This window comes from Suncus etruscus, chromosome 14 (genome assembly GCF_024139225.1).
Source record: "Suncus etruscus isolate mSunEtr1 chromosome 14, mSunEtr1.pri.cur, whole genome shotgun sequence".
NCBI lineage: Eukaryota > Metazoa > Chordata > Mammalia > Eulipotyphla > Soricidae > Suncus > Suncus etruscus.
The window spans coordinates 53163569-53182433 of record NC_064861.1 but is presented as its reverse complement, the minus strand read 5'-3'; the positions used below and the strand labels follow the sequence as shown (position 1 = coordinate 53182433).

At 34.5% G+C, this 18865-nt stretch overlaps 1 pseudogene; it reads left to right on the top strand.

The window, feature by feature from the left end:
• The window catches only part of LOC126028426 (Y-box-binding protein 1-like), a 43930-nt pseudogene extending 40923 nt beyond the window's left edge, over nucleotides 1-3007 (top strand).
• The last annotated feature ends 15858 nt before the right edge of the window (nucleotides 3008-18865 follow it).

Here is an 18865-nt window from a genome sequence, read left to right as displayed (position 1 = left end):
AAACATAAAGCCCTGCTCCAAGAAATAAGAGAGGACACATGGAAATGGAAACACATACCATTCTCATGGATTGGCAGAATTAACATCATTAAAATGGCAATACTCCCCAAAGCATTGTACAGATTTAATGCAATCCCTCTAAGGATACCCATGACATTCTTCAAAAAAATGGATCAAACACTTATGAAGTTCATCTGGAACATTAAAAACCCTCAAATAGCTAAAGCACTCCTAGGGAAAAGGAGTATGAGAGGCATTACTTTCCACAACTTTAAACTGTACTACAAAGCAATAGTTATCAAAACAGCATGGTATTGGAATAAGGACAGGCCCTCAGATCAGTGGAATAGGCTTCAGTTCTCAGACAATGTTCCCCAGACATACCTTCACCTAATTTTTGACCAGGGAGCAAGAAATCCTTAGTGGAGCAGGGAAAACCTCTTCAACAAATGGTGCTGGCAGAACTGGTTAGCCACTTGCAAAAAAGCAAACATAGACCCCCAATTAACATCATGTACAAAGGTAAAATCCAAATGGATTAAAGACCCTGAAAGCAGACCTGATACCATAAGGTATATAGAACAACACGTCTTTAAGACACTCCAAGACATTGAGACTTAAGGCATCTTCAAGGAGGAAACTGCACTTTCCAAACAAGTGGAAGCAGAGATCAACAGATGGGAATACATTAAGCTGAGAAGCTTCTGCACCTCAAAAGAAATAGTACCTAGGATAAAAAAGCCATCCACCATGTGGGAGAAACTATTCACCCAATACCCATCAGATAAAAGGCTAATATCCAAAATATACAGGGCACTGACAGAACTTTACAAGAAAAAAAAACATCTAATCCCATCAAAAAATGGGGAGAAGAAATGAAGAGACACTTTGATAAAAAAATAAATAGAAATGGCCAAAAGGCACATGAAAAAATGCTCCTCATCTCTGATCATCAGGGAGATGCAAATCAAAACAATAGTGAGATACTATCTCACACCACAGAGATTGGCACACATCACAAAGAATGAGAACAATCAGTTCTGGAGGGGATGTGGAGAGAAAGAAACTCTTATCCACTGCTGGTGGGAATGCTGTCTAGTCCAACCTCTATGGAATGCGATATGGAGATTCCTCCAAAAACTAGAAATTGAGCTCCTATATCATCCAGCTATACCACTCCTAGGAATATACCCTAGGAACACAAGAATGCAAAACAAAAACCCCTTCCTCACACCTATATTTATTGCAGCACTATTCACAATATCCAGACTCTGGAAACAACCAAGATGCCCTTCACCAGACGAATGGCTAAAGAAACTGTGGTACATTTACACAATGGAATATTATGCAGCTGTCAGGAGAGATGAAGTCATGAAATATACATGGATGTACATGGAGTCTATTATGCTGAGTAAAATAAGTCAGAGGGAGAAAGAGATGCAGAATAGTCTCACTCATCTATGGGTTTTAAGAAAAATAAAATTCATCTTTGCAACTATCTTTAGACAATGAGAGGAGGGCTGGAACTCCAAGCTCACTTCATGAAGCTCACCACAGAGTGGTGAGTGCAGTTATAGAAAAAACTACACTGAGAACTACCATAATCATGTGAATGAATGAGGGAACTGGAAAGCCTGTCTAGAGTATAAGTGGGGGTGGGGTGGGATGGAGGGAGATTTGGGACACTGGTGGTGGTAATGTTGCACTGGTGAAGGGGGTCTTCTTTACATGACTGAAACCTAATCACAATCATATTTGTAATCAAAATGTTTAAGTAAATAAAAAATACTAAAAAAAAGAAAAATGAAAACAACAGAATGATTATCAAATAAAAAAGTTAAATCACTAGCATTCTAAAGATAATTGGATATTAAAAATAACTTTATGTCAATAAGCCAACAATAAAGATGAAGTTGATAAATTCCTTCAATGGCACAAAGTAACAAATCACATTCAAGAATAAGCTGAATAGTTTGAATCTATAAAAATAAACTATAGTTGAAACTGAATCTTACCATTGAACAAAATTCCAGATCCAGATAGATTTAATGATAAAAGTTAACAAATATTTATCAAGGTAATAACACTAATTCTACATAAACTCTTAAATAAATTTAAAACAGGAAAATACTTTTCAGCTTCTTTCATAAGACCAGCATTATCCTAACACAAAATCAGCCAAGAGGACTATAAAAAAAAAAAACTCTCAAAATTATAATACAAAAGCCTAGCAAAAAGATTTTGGGAACAGTGAAATGGTTCAATGTAAAAAACAGATATGGTTTCATCAACAGGTATGACATTAAGGAAGATGCTTTTGTACATCATAAATACTGCCATAAAGAATAACCCCAGAAAGTACCTGTGTAGTGTAGGCGATGGAGAGAAGGTAGAATTAGATTTTATTGAAGGAGAAAAGGGAGTGGAAGCAGAAAATGTTACATCCCTGGTGGACTTCCAGTGCAAGACAGTAAATATGCAGCAGAACGTAGCCATCATAGATGCTATCCACTTCACAGGGGTCTTCCACGCAATTACCAGCAGAATTGCCATAACAGTGAGAGTGGGGAAAAGAATAGGGAATCTGGGAGTGCTCCAAAAGGCCAGACCCAACAATTCCAGTCCTACTACAGGTTCCTACCTTCCTCCATGTGGAGACCCTATGAGCATTGACCCCAGTATTCCAACCCTTCAGTACAGGGAGAAGTGATGGAGCACAGGTGCTGACAACCAGTGTAGACAAGTGAGGCAGAATCTGTATCCAGGTTATAGACCATGATTTTGCAGGATCCCTTCTAGCCAAAGACAACCTAGAGAGGATGGCAATGACGAAGACAAGGAAAATCAAGGAAATAAGACCCAAGGTCAGCAGCCACCTCAACATCTGTATGGTTATAACTTCAATTACCAACACAGACACCCAAAAAACCCTACACCACAAGAGAGCAAAGAGACAAAAGCAGCCAATGCACCAGCTGAGAATTCTTCTGTTCTGGTGGCTGAGTAGGGCAGGGCTGAGTAAATGCTGGCTTACCATCTTTACCTTCATCCAGCTTAGTCATCCAACAAGAAGAAATAGTATGAAATTCTAGCAATAAGAAATGAACAAAAATGGAGCTAAAGACCTAAGTGCTTTTCTTTTGCCCATTGACCAGATAACCAGAACTATCTGCATTATCTATGCAGCATGAGGTTTTTATTTTTTTTTACCTAAATACTTCTCTTTTTAGTAATGATAAACGTGATTTTAGAAAAACAAAGAAAAGAAGCTTGGTTTTTCTCAATACACCTTTAAAGATTTTTTTAATTGTTTCATATCTGGTCAAATTGATAATTTTTAGAGCCTCATTTTTAGTTTGTAACAAAAAGTTTACAACTTGATTTTTTTTTCAAAAAAGTCAACAGACTACAAGCATCTGTTAGTAAAGGTCTTAATATATATTTATTAGTTATATAATTATATATTAATATATTAATTATGTAATTATACATTAATATATTAATTATTATATATTATATACACAATTGGTTCAACATTAAACTGCCAAAATATACTATTTTAACACTAAAAATGGTCATTTTAGTAGACACATGCATTTGACAAAATCCAAATTTTATCAAAATGCATTTGGTAAAATCCAACATTCCTGATTTTATTAAAAGACTTATCAAACTTTTAAAAGGAAATTCCTCAATACAATAGGAAAAAATCTAAATCTAGAACTTGGAAAGGAAATTAGAAAAGTATTAGAATATGTGGATGTGCCAAAAAATCCAGATTTTCCTATTTATCAGCACCAAACAAGTGGATGTTGAAATTTTTAAATGTGTCATTTGTAATGACATAAATATCAAATTATTAGAAAGAAATATTATAAAACATGCTCACAACCTACTGACCACAGAAATAGTACTAAGATGGCCTGAGAGACATCTGAGGCAGTAGATACTTACCTAGTATGTACCAGATTGTATATTTGATCTCCATTGCTGTATAATGTGGGTTTTTTTGACCTCCAGAATTCTCAGGCTTCCCTAAAATCATCAGGCCTGCAACTGTTAGGCAGAGAAGAGTCAGATATGCTTTTTAAATCTCCCTAGTTCCACTGGAAGTTGTTCCTATTAAAAAATTATTGAGGAATATTGAAGACTAAATAAATGGAGAAATGAACCATGTTTATAAGATAGAAAGCTCAATATTATGAAAATATCAGCTTTCTTAAGTTTATGTTAGTTCATTATAATGATCACATTTCAATAAGTTAGATGTGCAAAAAATAACAATCTGATACTATCACTTAACTGAAAATACAAAGGAAATACAAAATATAAATACAAATTACTTGGATTAAGAGATTACTTGGATTAATTTTCTAAAATATGACACCAAAATAATAGTTCATAAAAATGAAATTATAAGACAAAGGAATGTACATGTTGATTTTAAATTATTTTCATCTGAAACTTATACTGTTATAGTGCATTTATTTAAAAAACTAAATTTAGTATTTATCTAGATTTTCAAAAACAACTGAACCTATGGGTGGGGGAGGTAAAGTGGAAATGAGAGACTTTTTGAGAAATCTCAAACTCTTCAGTCAGCAAACTAAAGACCCAGGAAAGTCAAAGCCAAGTTCCAAAAATCTGAAAACACAGAGTAGATAGATAGTATAAATTCCATTGTGAGATTCAATAAACTCACTCAAAGAGTGATGTTCTGTATGTAAACATTTCAATGGGATTATTATGTTACTGCCCCTACCCTGATCGGTGATTGTGCCCTACCCTAGGGCACTGTGACCTGGTATTCTGCTCCCACCATTGGGTAGTACCTGATCCCACCATTGGGTGGTACCTGATTCTGGGAGAGAAAAGCAAGGGTCTGTGGAAGGCGAGGGCCTTTTTGGCTGGAACCGATGCTGAGGCTTTGGGCTTCAGTCTTGTCCACCAAATAAAACTAATATTTTCACAAGCCTGACTGTCTGCTAGCTGTTTACCCACTGCTTTACCTCAGAACCACCAGCTAAACAGGGTGGCAGACGTGTGCTCCAAGCTGGAGGGGAAAGACCTCATCCTCCATCACTCCATCAGTCAACCTCTCCAGGGGCTGACTTGCAACAGAGTGAGTTTTTCTTTGATGACCCAGCACAAAGTCAGAGTGAAGTTCCCTCTTACAGGAAGGACAGACCTTGTCTTCTATTTATGCTTTCAAATTACTGGCAAAGAGCCATCAACATTAGGAAGAGAAATCTGATTTACTCATCTACCTACCCATGCCTTAATCTTATTCTGAAACACTTCCACAGACATACCAGCATAGTGTAGCTAACCACCACAATACAAAGATCTTTAGAGAGGGAGAAAAGTGAATTATCTGGGTAACCCATGACTCAGACATTTTGATACATAAAATTAATCATTACTAACTTCACCAAAATTTTTTTTAAAAACTTATTTTTTTTTTTGATTTTTGTTTTTTGGGTCATACCCGGCAGCACTCAGGGGTTACTCCTGGCTCTATGCTCAGAAATCACCCCTGGCAGGCACAAGGGACCATATGGGATGCTGGGATTTGAACCACAGTCCTTCTGCATGAAAGGCAAATGCCTTACCTCCAAGCTATCTCTCCGGCCCCACTTCATCAAAATTTAACATCACTTGTTAAAATACACTCAAGTAATCAAAAGACTGAGAGGAAATTATCACAAAGCATATACCTTAGACTTGTATTCAGAATATATTGATAAAAAAGTCAACACTAAAACTCTAAATGACCCAGCGTTTTTCAAAACCAGCAAATATATTTTGAGGAAGCACTTCAACAAAGCTATATGAATGGCAAACAAGAATATGATATAATGTTTTGCATCAGTAATCATTTAGAAAATGGAAGTTAATAGCTAGGCTGTGGAATCATTCTAGGTGTTCAAGGATAGATAAGTGGATAATGAAGTTGTAATATTGAATACTATGCAGCTGCAGTGAATGATAAAATCGTGCCTTTTGTTACAACTTGGACAGAATTAGAAGATATAAAATTAAGTAAAGTTAGTCAGAGGGCAAAAACTGGATGATGTCACTTATCTGCAGTGTAAAGAAAAGTAGAAATGAGGGATGGAAAGTATCAAAGAAGGGATACTTAGAGTACCTTGAAACTAGACTATAGAAATGAAACATGGAAGGAAAGAAATCAAGGGGGAAAGTAAGTAACAGGGACAGGGAGCAAGAAGTTCAAAAACATTAGTGGTACAAAGTGTGAGATATATTTTTTATTTATATACCAAAAAGCTAATACAGGAAGCATAAGATCCAAGCTATAACAACCAAGCTTAAAAATGTGCCTGTCAATAAAACCATTCATTCAAATGGACATATACACGCTATTATTCATTGCAGCACTCAGTATATTTAAGATTTGGAACCAACCTAATTTTTCAATAACAGATAAATGTGAGACTGTGTAATATATATATATATATATATATATATATATATATATATATGCACACAATGGAACACAATACGTTTATAAGGAATGATGAAATCATGCTATTTACTGTGATGTGGATGGACCTGGAAGATATGTTAGATTAAAAATCCAGAAGAAGAAAAATAAACACAGGATGATATCACTTATATGTGGTATTTGGAATAACTGTGTGAAGGGATGCAATGGCTTAAAAGTGGGGGTACCTAACTCATCCTTGGCCCCAGAGTATAAGAAGAAGGAAAGAAATATAATGGATGGGGAAGGGGAGAGGAAACAGTTGATAAGTAATGGATCCAGAGGCCAATAAGATTCAGGTACATTGGTGATGTTAAGAAAAGAATATACAAACCAACACTGAAATGTAAGACCCAAAATTTAATAGCTGAATTTAAAAAGCTTCCTATCAAGATGGCAGGCTGGGGTATGGGAGAGAATCTGGATACATGGGTGGAAGGAAGTTCATACTAGTTGTGAGATTAATGCTGGAACCAAGAATCTAAAATTCAACTATGAATAACTTTGTATATCATGGTGTTTTGATAAAAAAAATCTTAATGAGAAAAAGTGAATAAAAGGTCATAGACTAAGTTAAGAAAATATGCCTATCAAGGAAGCAGACTAAGGGATTGGAGGGAGCTTAGGGACATATATGGAGGGAAGTTGACAGTTTTGATGGGCCTGACATAGAAAGACGGTATGGCTGTAATGCAACTATGAATAATAATTCATAAACCAGAGTGCCTAATTAAGACCTAATTAATTAAAATAAACTAAAAGCACAACTTTTAGGAGTAAAATTTTCCATAAATTACTAAAGAGAAGTAAAAATAGTACAATCACTTTGAAAATACTTTGAGATTTTCTTTAACTGTTAAATAGTTACCTACAATATGATTAAATACCTTCTATCCTAATTACTTACTTAACGTAAAGAAATCCCATGTAGACTTGTAGACAAATGTTCACAACATATAAATTTGCCCAAACTTGGACACAATCCAAAAGACCATCAGTGAGTAAATGAATGAACAAGCTGGAATATCACACTGTGGAATACTATTCAACAATAGGAAGAAATGAATTTTTAATAAACACTACACACATGGATGAATCTCAATATAATTAGGCAGAAGAAAGCCAAAGCAAAATTAATTCTTATTGCATAAGTGTATTTATGTAAATCACCATGGTGAAGTAGATAGAATATACATCCAAATTTATTGTACACTTTAGGTATTTATTGCTTATTGCATGTTTTTATACTTCAGTAAATCTAGTACCCAAATGATGATTCACTAAGACAATTTTCTTTATTTTCCTATTTTCACTTAGGCATCATGATTTACAAAACTATTTATAAGTTACTGGACATTTTAATTCCAAACTCACCATCAGTGTCTGCATCCCTCCACCAATATCACAGGTTCCCTCCCACCCTTTATTTCACACCCTTAGCAAACTAATTTTTAATTTAATTATAATTATTTGAGTTTTTATTTACAATAGTATGGACTTTTGTACTTCTGATACAGTAATATGACATTTAAAAGACAGGGCCGGAGAGATAGCATGGAAGTAGGCCATTTGCCTTGCATGCCTGACAGTGGTTCGAATCCCGGCATTCCAAATAGTCTTCTGGGGGCCCAGAGAGATAGCACAGCGGTGTTTGCCTTGCAAGCAGCCGATCCAGGACCTAAGGTGGTTGGTTCGTATCCCGGTGTCCTATATGGTCCCCCGTGCCTGCCAGGAGCTATTTCTGAGCAGACAGCCAGGAGTAATCCCTGAGCACCACTGGGTGTGGCCCAAAAACAAAAACCAAAACCAAATAGTCTTCTGAGCCTGCCAGGAGTGATTTCTGAGTGTAGAGCCAGGAGTAGCCCCTGAGCGCTGTGAGGTGTGACCAAAAAACAAAAACAAAAAAAGATAATACATGAGAATAGGAAAGATTATAGATTAGCCTCTCTGCAGTTTTATATCTAAAACTATTATGAGAAAAATATGGCAATAGAAAAATCTTGGAAGAGACACCAAGCCTACAAAAATCCCGGGTACACAGGTTTTTTGGATTGAAAACTCGAGGGGAGCACGCCATGAATTGTCCCAGTTCTACAGACCCTGGAGCCTCTGACCAAATTCCACAATACTGATAGCTCAATGGGAGCACAGCAAATTCAATGAAAAATAGCATAAAAGTTCATTTTGCTCAATAAGTAAAAACAATAAGCTGACGGCAAAATAGCAACAAACATCTTGGTAACTCCTCAATGATTTTAATAACACAGTAACAAGATATAAAAATTTTCACAAAGTTTCTATTACTGAACTATTCTTTGATGATTCAACTTACCATTTTGATGTAACAAACAATATAAAATAAATTATTTTTTACCTAGCTAAGGGGATCAACTGGGAGGGAGGAGTGAGAAACTCACAACAGTGATGGAGGGAAGGTTTCACAAATGGTCATATTGGTGCTGGAACATAGAATACTTTAAACAACTGTATTATAAATAACTTTGTAAACCACAATGTTAAAGTTAGAAGATAAAAGAAAAATATGACAATAAAATTGTTTACCTATATAGATGTCAGTATTTTATGAAATATTCATTATATATCACTGAACTATGATATAAATTTCTTTGTATTTAAAGATAAATTTAAATTTCTCTAAAATAAAATAAATTAAAATGAAATTGACTATAAGTATATTTAATTTTTAATTAACTTATTTTAATATTATAAAATTATAAGGGTTTAGCTTCAAGCACATATTCATATCAAAGTCAAGATAAAATTATAAAAATTATTAACAGATACAGTTTATATCTTTATCATTTGTGACTCAAACTATAATAATTATATGCGTGTATTTGTCAGCACTCCACCAGCAAAATTCCAATGCCAACACCAGAAAGACACTTCAAATGATATAAAATGTTTCCCAATAACTTTATCAATAATTTTTCATATAAGCAAGAAAGCAAATTTTTAAATAAATTTAAAAAATATAATCCCAAATTCCACAAATGATTTTTGTTTAAAATATCCAATATTGAAACATATGAAAATAGATAATATAAATTGCAGTTTTGTACTCTAATTATATGATAATTTTTTCTTAAATTGATATTGATCCTTAATATTTCCTCAATCACAGAAAATCTGCAATAAGTCTATTATTTGACTGACTCGCAGGCAATTTTATATCCAGGTATATGACTACTGTCCTATGACAGCTCTTAATAAATGATCTGATTGGAAAGATATAGGGAGGATCTTAATTTCATATTAGGTATGCCCTTCACTATTCAGTAGGACTGGGGAAAGGTTCTACAATTTTCTCTGCACTTTGAACTCTTGTTTTTAAGGATTTAATGTAAATAGTCATAGGTCAGCATTTCAATAACTTTCCTATAAAATACAAAATAAAACATGCCCAAATGCTATATTTTTCAGGACTATTAAATTCCAATGTTATTAAGTTCAAACTTGAACTAGCCCTGTAGCATGAGTTGTGAGAACAATGCTCATAAATTCTCTGTGAATTCAGTAGCATTCACTTAGACAGTGTGTTTACTTCTTTAAAAGACCTTCTTGTTTTCTCCTTTGAATTTTCTCCCCAGCAAATGTACAGTATGTCATGTTTATGCAAGACTACTTATGTAATATGCACCATAAATACAGGAAAATATTTTTAAAAGATGAAAGGAATTGTATTTAAAAATAATTACTACTTTTATAATTGGAATAAATAACCTATTACTGTCTTAAAGATGGATTACTATGATTCAAAGTTCTGGCTCTAAGTTTAATTTATTTCAACATTGAATTTTAGGAGCCAGCACAGAAAAACAAGCTACTTCCCATGACACAAAGACCTGTGAAACTGGGAGAAAGAGCAACAGCTTCTCCCTAAGTCATGATGTTTATTTTTTACTCACATAGGGTTTTCTATTGTTGTTTTGAATATATTATTTTTAAGCAATTTTTAAGATCATCACCTTAAGGTGATGATTTTGAGCCTTAGTATGTACCTTAAGAAAAAATAAATAATATAGAATATTAATAATCATGCTTGCAATCCACCTAGTAAATGATTTCCTAAAAAAAAAAAAAAAAAAACTCAGTCCGCTCCTTGGTTAAACTGATCATTTTATAGCTTAACTCACTGGGCCTTCTATCTGACAAATTTGTACTGAAAATAGGAGAAATATTAGTCTAAAATTTTATAGTGTCTATTTGTTTCTTGTGTTATTGATACAATTTGAAACACATCCTTTCTTAGCAGCAATCATATTTAACATCTTTATTATGGTATAATTGCCATAATAATTTTCACATTTAAACATACAATTTGATTAGCTTTGACATGTATATACACTGGGGAAACCATAACCACAATGCCTTGATTATATAACTATATATTAAGTCTTGATCTATATATTAAGTCTTGAAAGCAGGTAGAATAAATCCTACAAATTTGTTTTGCTTTTCAAAGAACTTTTGACTATTATAATTACTTTACTTTTCTACATGCGTTTTAGAAACAATTGCTTTCTTTCTGCAAAGACTATTAGGAACTTTGATGGGGATATAACACCTCTTTCTATCACCTAAGGCACAATTTACATATGAAGTACTTTTGAGTCTTCTTTCCCAAACTGCTATCTAGTTCCCTGTCATCTATACAGAGAGATGCATTAAATCTATGGCTGAAATTGTGTATCTGTGTATTTATTACTTGGAGTTTATCAGCTTCCAGTGTCATATATTTTCAAAATCTTTCAGTGCATAAGCACTCAGAATTATTATGTCCTGTTGATAAACTGACCCCTCTATTATTATGAAATGACCTTTTTTCCCTTTTTACAGAGTCTTTTCCCTGAAAACACTGGTTATAAAACAGTCTCTTGAGACTTCTTTTGATCAGGATTAGAATGAGACATTTTTCCACTTTTATTTTTAACGCATTTTCTGCTTTACATGTAAAGTACATTTCTTTTGTTTTTCTTTGAGGTGGGGGATGGTGGGTATTCAGAAATCACTTCTGGCAGGCTTAGGGGACCATATGGGATTCTGGGTATGAAACCCAGGTCAGCAAAGCACTGGCCCTTCTATATAATATTCCACTTTGTAAAATTTTAAATATGTTCATTATTTCTAGAGGAAGAAACTAAAGTTCAGAGAAGTTAATTGCATCTACTTCATGAAACTCCTATATGATACGTTAACATTGCAGTAGGTACTATTTCCTTTGCAGCCTCTCATAACTTTGCAGTATGGTACTAAACTATGGCACTATAGAAGTGCACAAAAAATTGCTAGCTTTTTAAAGTAAAAACTTCTTGTAAAACTAGGTTTATTCAATGATTGAGTGATAGATGATCCAACTTACACAGCTAGAAGACATGAGAATATTTTATATTTCATTTTCAGCACAGATTATTTATCATAAGAATTATGCCAATTCATAATGTCAGATACCATGTGAAATTCACAGTTGCTAATACTAAAACAAATCCTTTGGAAAACTTTGTTTCATTAAACAGGATTTTCTAGCATCTCCCAATAAAAGATTTATTTAACTTATAATTGTTAAAATCTTTAATAAAGTTTGTACTGAAATTTTACTATTATTTTACAATATTCTACTATGAAAAACATAATAGACAATATTAAGAAATAAACTTATTCTCCTGCCACATATATTAATATGTTATTTTTCTTTTATTCTTTGAATTTGTCAGGATTATATTGTTAGTGATTTATTTCTATATTGCCCAGCACCCCCAGTAAAATATTTATTTAACTTACAATCGTCAATATCTTTGGCAAAGTTTACACCTACATAAAATCTGAAAAGAGCATGTACATGGTTAATTATTAACCTATTGGGCTAAGTGAATGCACAAAGTTTATCCTATAATTACTCTGAGCATTATTGAATTTGACCTTCATTAGAAGATTTGGTGGAGAGGCAATTTCAAAGGGTGAACTTCCCCCACATTGAATCTCTCTTATCTCTATAAAGCATGTCAATTTCCTTGGAGATATTCCAGAAACTGAATGGCATCAAAAAATGTTTAGAATTAAAATTAATGTCTTCTCTGATTAAAATCCCAGTAGATTTGCCTTCTAAGAAAAAAAATTTTGAGTGCCCTTACAATTGGACATTTTTTAAATTTCTTAATTACACTTGCTATGTAAGACAAAATCAAATGACAGCTAAGCGCTCCCTTTTATTTGAGTGCAGGGAGCAAATTCCATAAAGATGAACAGGAACAGGTGCCCTGATACAATTCTGTATTTCCACTTCAATTTATTTGCTGCCTCCTTAGACAAATGACATAAAGTCAAAAATTCACTCTGTAATCAACAATTCAGTCTCTAATAAATATCATAAGAGTTTGCCCTGTAAATGTTGCCTGGGTACTTGAAAAATGGCCTTCCAATATATTTTTCAAGTAATGATCATAATGCTGTAAAATGAATTAATTCAATAGACTTATAATAATTCAATAGAATAACAGACTGGTGGTGTTTATTTTGATCTCTTTAAGACACACACACTCTTTGATGGAACATGGATTTGAAAAAAATTCTAATCAATGTTAGACTGATCCAACTCTCATTACTGATAATGACCCTTCAATTATTATTTTAGTTTTTAAATGCGAATTCTTCCTTGGAATTGGGTTTAGGCAAATTAGTATATCTGGACTACCTGCTAGGGAAGTTTTGGTTGATGCGTTGTGAATCTCTGGCCAATGTCATGTTGATAAATATAACCTTTCAATAGAGAGTATTCAAAAGTTGATTTAACCTTAAAGGTGTTTCTGTAAATGTAATTTGGGAGCTACCTAATCTCGAACATATTAACATAAGGATGTCAAAAGTGTTATTGAATTGGACAAATCATCCTTTCCTCCTAATATCTTTTATTCCCTAGGTTTTACAAAGCTGAATTTAATAGGCTCCTCAATTGTTCTAAGATGAACCTTTGTCTTCTTTGACTTTATTTTAATTTTCTTCCCACTTTGTCTTTGATATCTATTTCATTTTCCCTCCATAGTCAACGTCTTTTCTAAAATAATAACTTTGGTTTGGTTTTTATTTTTTCTCATTTCTTAAAAAGTTTTCATTACTTTATTGAACACCGTGGTTTACATAGTTGCTTATTCATTACACATTTGTTTCTGCCATTCCATGTTCCAATACCAATCCCACTTTCAGTGTACAATTCCCTCCACCATTGTCCCTGGATTGCCTAAAATGCCAGAGATAGTAGAGAGCAGGACCGCCTAGACTCAAAGAGCAAAATTGTCTAAATTCACTTGGAAAATTTGAAATCATGAGCACATGCCTGCAAGGTAGGCACACTGCACTGTTCCTCCATAAAATCTCTAAAAATGGCAAGGACTTTTGGTTGGGATGTACATCTGCGTATCCTGTATGAAAAACTGTGTGGAAGTTCATCAAAATGTTAGAAATAAAACTATCCTAGAATCCAGCATTTCTACACTCAGCATTTAACTGAAAAAAATATAGAATAAGTATATACAGACAAACTCAGACACATTTATACCCCTACTTTTTATAACCTTATTTATATTTCAACTAGTAAAGTGGGGGAAACTACCTACGAGTCCATGTAGGTATGACTGGGAAAAGATAAGTATGCACACACAAAGTGTAATACTATAAAGCTATAAAAAGATTTTTTTTACTTCGGTTTTTGCATCATACCTGATGGTACTCGGGCTTACATCTGGATCTGTGCTCAGGAACCATAAATGCAGTGCCAGAAATCAAACTTGGGTCAACAATATGCCCAGCAAGTGCCTTGCCCCCTTCCTATCTCTCTGGCAACAGAAAGATGCAATTTGACTTTTTTAAGAATACAGATAGAACTTTAGAAACTATTTATAGAATAAGTTATAAGGAGAAAGACAAGTACTGTATGATTTCATTCATTTTGCAGAATATAAGGAAACAGAACAAGCCATACAAAAACACACCCTTAGGAGGCCCTGAAAAGAGAATGAGAGAAAGGTGGCTACCAGAGAAAGGCAGTGAAGAACAAGTGGTTATACCCAGAAATTTAACGAGAACATGGCTGTAAAATTCAGGGATCTGGTGACAAATCGCACTGCCACATAGTGTTGAAAACTAATGTTACCATAAGTGGATATACAAAAATAGAGCTCAACCCAAATACTATTATACTCTTGGGTACAACCCCTATAAAACTATGTAGCAATTTCAATAGGGCAAAAGTGGAACTTGATAATGCACATATGACATCATTCTTAATTTCAATGCCAGATGCCAAATTATGCTCAAAAATAGTTGTACCACTTTTGTATCTTTACCAGTGGAGTAAGAGATTTGTGTCCACAGTATCACCAACAACTTTCTAACTTTGGGTTTTTTTATATAATGTGTGAAATGATGATATCTCATCATTTATTTTTTCTTTTTTCCCATTACCATAAACTTGTCCTTACTGTATTGTTTGTCACTGCAATAATCAGAATAGACTTTGCCAGGCTGAAATATCAATGGTATAATGTTGTATATGAAAATATTTCCATATCATTATTCTTTGCCTGTTGTCCCACCTTGACCTTCCAGGTGGGGCGCTGTTGAGAGCCGAATAAATAGTTTGGGAGCGAGGTGTTTGGGGGGGCGGGGGGGTCTTTTGCCAGAGTTGGCTGGCTGGCTCGAGGTGTTTTGGAGCTAGCAGCAGGCTGACAAAGGACTCTCTTCATCCAACCTTTTAACCCTTAACCCTCCTGTCTGTGTGGATTATTTGTGTGGATAAATATTACCAAGATCTCCCAGCAAAAGGGGACGAGAGGATAGGAATCAATTTCTCATTCTGGAAGCTCTTTGCGGATACTCAACCAACAAAGAAGTAAACGGGACCCAACAAATGGGGCAACAGTATAATTGAGCAAATTTTTACCTTTTGCATTGAGTTATCTCCAGGGCAATTTTTTCTGTGCCTACGAGCAACTTCCCAGAGTGGTAGCAAGGATGCTCCAGACCAATATTTTCCAAACTTAGCTCAGATGTGATAAATAACTCAGAGAACATTGACCAGAACAAGCTACTGAACTCCAGAGAATCATGGGAAATGTAGAAAATGATAAGGATATTTTGAGAGTTTCCACAACAGTTCTTCAACAGCAATTTAACTTTCCAGCAAATCTGTGTACTTCGACTTGTTACTATTTGTGTCTTTATAATAAAGGAAAACAAGTCAGAAATGACCAAGGAATCAATTGTCTGTGTCACTGCCAGATGTAACACGTCACTCCTCTGTTCCCCTGCCTTCAATGGCTCCCCACTGCCTAATAGGCAAAACTTTTTGGCCTAGTTTTCTCTCTCTCATAGTAGAAGCAGCAGATCAAATTTAGGATGGCTTTTAAATCCCATACATTTTTTATCAGTTTTTATTCAATCTTTGTGTAAATTGGAAGATAGTAATGGTCCCTTAAGAATTGACAGAGAATTGAATGAAATTTAATAAGGCACCTGACAGTTATGTGATTGTGATTTGTAAGAGCTTTCATTTTACAACCTTAAACCATATTGACCTCAGAGAAGTAGAGAGAATGAGAGGCAAAAAGAATATGTTATTCATCTTTGTTCTCATCTTCTTACTTGATAACTGTGCCAATAAAAGTCCAAATTAATTTTTGAGTAAAACTTGTCTCAATTCTCTTTTGAGAAAGTTGATTCAATACCAAGACCTTTCATATATAGTATTCAAGAAGAGACAAAAAACAAGATGAATCATATATATTTATATATGAAGGCAAAGAAATAAACAAAAGTAAATGTCATGGGGTGATTCTCAAGAGGACAGTCTAGGGGATTGGGAAGGTCCCTTTAACTTACAGGGTTTTCTTCAACCCCCAAGAGATGGCTCTGATTCTCTCAAGCAGAAAGAACACATTTTGAAACTCTGCTCTTCAATTATTTCAGTCGAGCACACAATACAAATAGCTCAGGGTGAGTAGAAGTATCTGGAAGTTTGCAGGCCTGCTTCTAAAATGTTACCTCTGTTAGATTTTGTTAAATGTCATTTCAATTATTTTTTGCACAATAGCATTGGAGGAATAGCATTTTCCATGATTAACTTGACACATAGTAATTTGGGTAGAGTTTAACTTTATTTATCTTCAACTAGAACAAATTGTCTATCTGCCCTTGTTTATACAAAATGCTGTTATTTTTACTCCTTTCATTTGTATAATCTGTGGCTTGGTTTCATCTTCTGTGCTTTGTAATTGGTACACTGAGGCAGGTTTTAACTGCATCAAACTCATAGATAAAAAAGCAAAAATGGTGTGTGGAGGAGATGTGGGGGCAGCTTCAGTATAAACATAAGTCTTGCTAAACAAAAGCCAAGGATAATTTTTTTTAATACTCTGACAGAACAATGAATTAGTGAAGAGTTTCTAACTTAAAAAAAGAAAAGAAAAAGGGAAAAGGAAAACTCAGGAGAAAACAGGGTTTCCCAGGTGGCCCACACCATCCCAGGGACCAAACATCTCTGCATCCTTGGGCTCTAGCATCAGACACTGGTCATTGGTCCAGCAGTGATCCACAGACTCTAAACATAATGTGGGAACTCTCAAAGAAATTAGTGAATTAGTTAAGTTCAAAACACTTAGCTATTTATATCTTAGGATCTAGAGTTTCCAAATTTTAGTCAATTTTTTATGCCCCTCAATAAACCAATACACTATAAATTCTTCTATTTGTAACATATTTAATTTAATTGTTTTGTATGGTGTGTAATTTTACATATTTACAAACTATAACAAAAATGATAACAGATTGACTTTATTTTTAGTAGACTACATGGGGATTAAATATGGTTAACTGATTTAGAGCTGTTTAGAGACAACTCCTTATAGAAGAATGGAATTGGGTATTTTACCATATCATGAAAAAGGTTAACCAACATATATTAAATATTGTGATGTTACACAAAAAGCATTGAAGGAAAACATAGGCAAAATACTCTTTGATATTAACTTCAAGAATATCTTAATTCAGAGGATTCAACTTCATTGTGAAGTAAACAAAGGTAAAAATATCAAAATAAAGTAGCTGGAGTGATATCACAGTGGTAGGGCGTTTGCCTTGCATGAAACCAATCCAGGACAGACTTTGGTTCAATCCTTGGCATCCCATATGAATCACTCCGAGCCAGGAGCGATTTCTGAGCACACAGTCAGGAATAACCCCCGAGTGTCACCAAGTGTGCCCCCCCCAAAGATTTCTTAACATTTCAATTCAAAAATGAAAACTTACTAATAGAAATAAAATCTTAGCTGTCACCATATCAGTACCAGGCCAGCTCCACAGACTCACTATTCTTGAAAGAGATATAAATTAAGCAATAAGAAATCATGTATGCACTGGTCACAGTCACATAGCTGAGAGCTGGGAATCTTGGAAAAAGAGGGTGCACCAAACCCCTTCCCTACCAAAGCCACACCTACTGCATTTATCACCCAGAATCACTACTTTTCCTATGGCCCTGCTTCACCACTCCTCTGTGATTTGCTGTGTAGATACCAATCTGACCAAACTCCAAGTATGCTGGTATTTGGGCTGATATAACCAGGACTTTTTTGGAGTCAGTTCAGGTAACTTCCCCTGATGTCTTATACTTCAAGGAGTTGTAATCACACTCACAAAAGCCATAGTATTAGGAAAAAATGGTTTGAATTCCTGATGGCTGCATGACAACTTCATTTGTTTAATATTGTTTTCTCCATAGGGACATACCAGTTTAGATGCCTATGTGTAATTGAAGTCACTTAATCTTCAGAAACAAATGAAGTAACAGAATGGCCAGTTAGCATAAAAGCTTACTAAACCTTCTGACAATGACTTAATGACCCCATTGGAAATGCAATAATTTTCACAAGTTAGCTTGTCATTGTACTGTTTTTTCCATCCCCTCCTCTTTCTCTTTTTTTTTGTTTTTGTTTTTGGGCCACACCCGGCGTTGCTCAGGGGTTACTCCTGCCTGTCTGCTCAGAAATAGCTCCTGGCAGGCACGGAGGACCATATGGGACACCGGGATTTGAACCAACCACCTTTGGTCCTGGATCGGCTGCTTGCAAGGCAAACGCCACTGTGCTATCTCTCCGGGCCCCTCCTCTTTCTCGTTTTATTTCCTCTTTCTTCTTCTTTTTTTTTTTTTTAACAATTTTTCCCTCAATGGTCTGGAAATAACTATGACAATTATGTGATATGATCTCATAATAAAATTAATAACATTTTAAAAAGAAAATAAACTTATATGAAGAAAAATAAACAGGCTGCAATATTTGATTCCTTTGT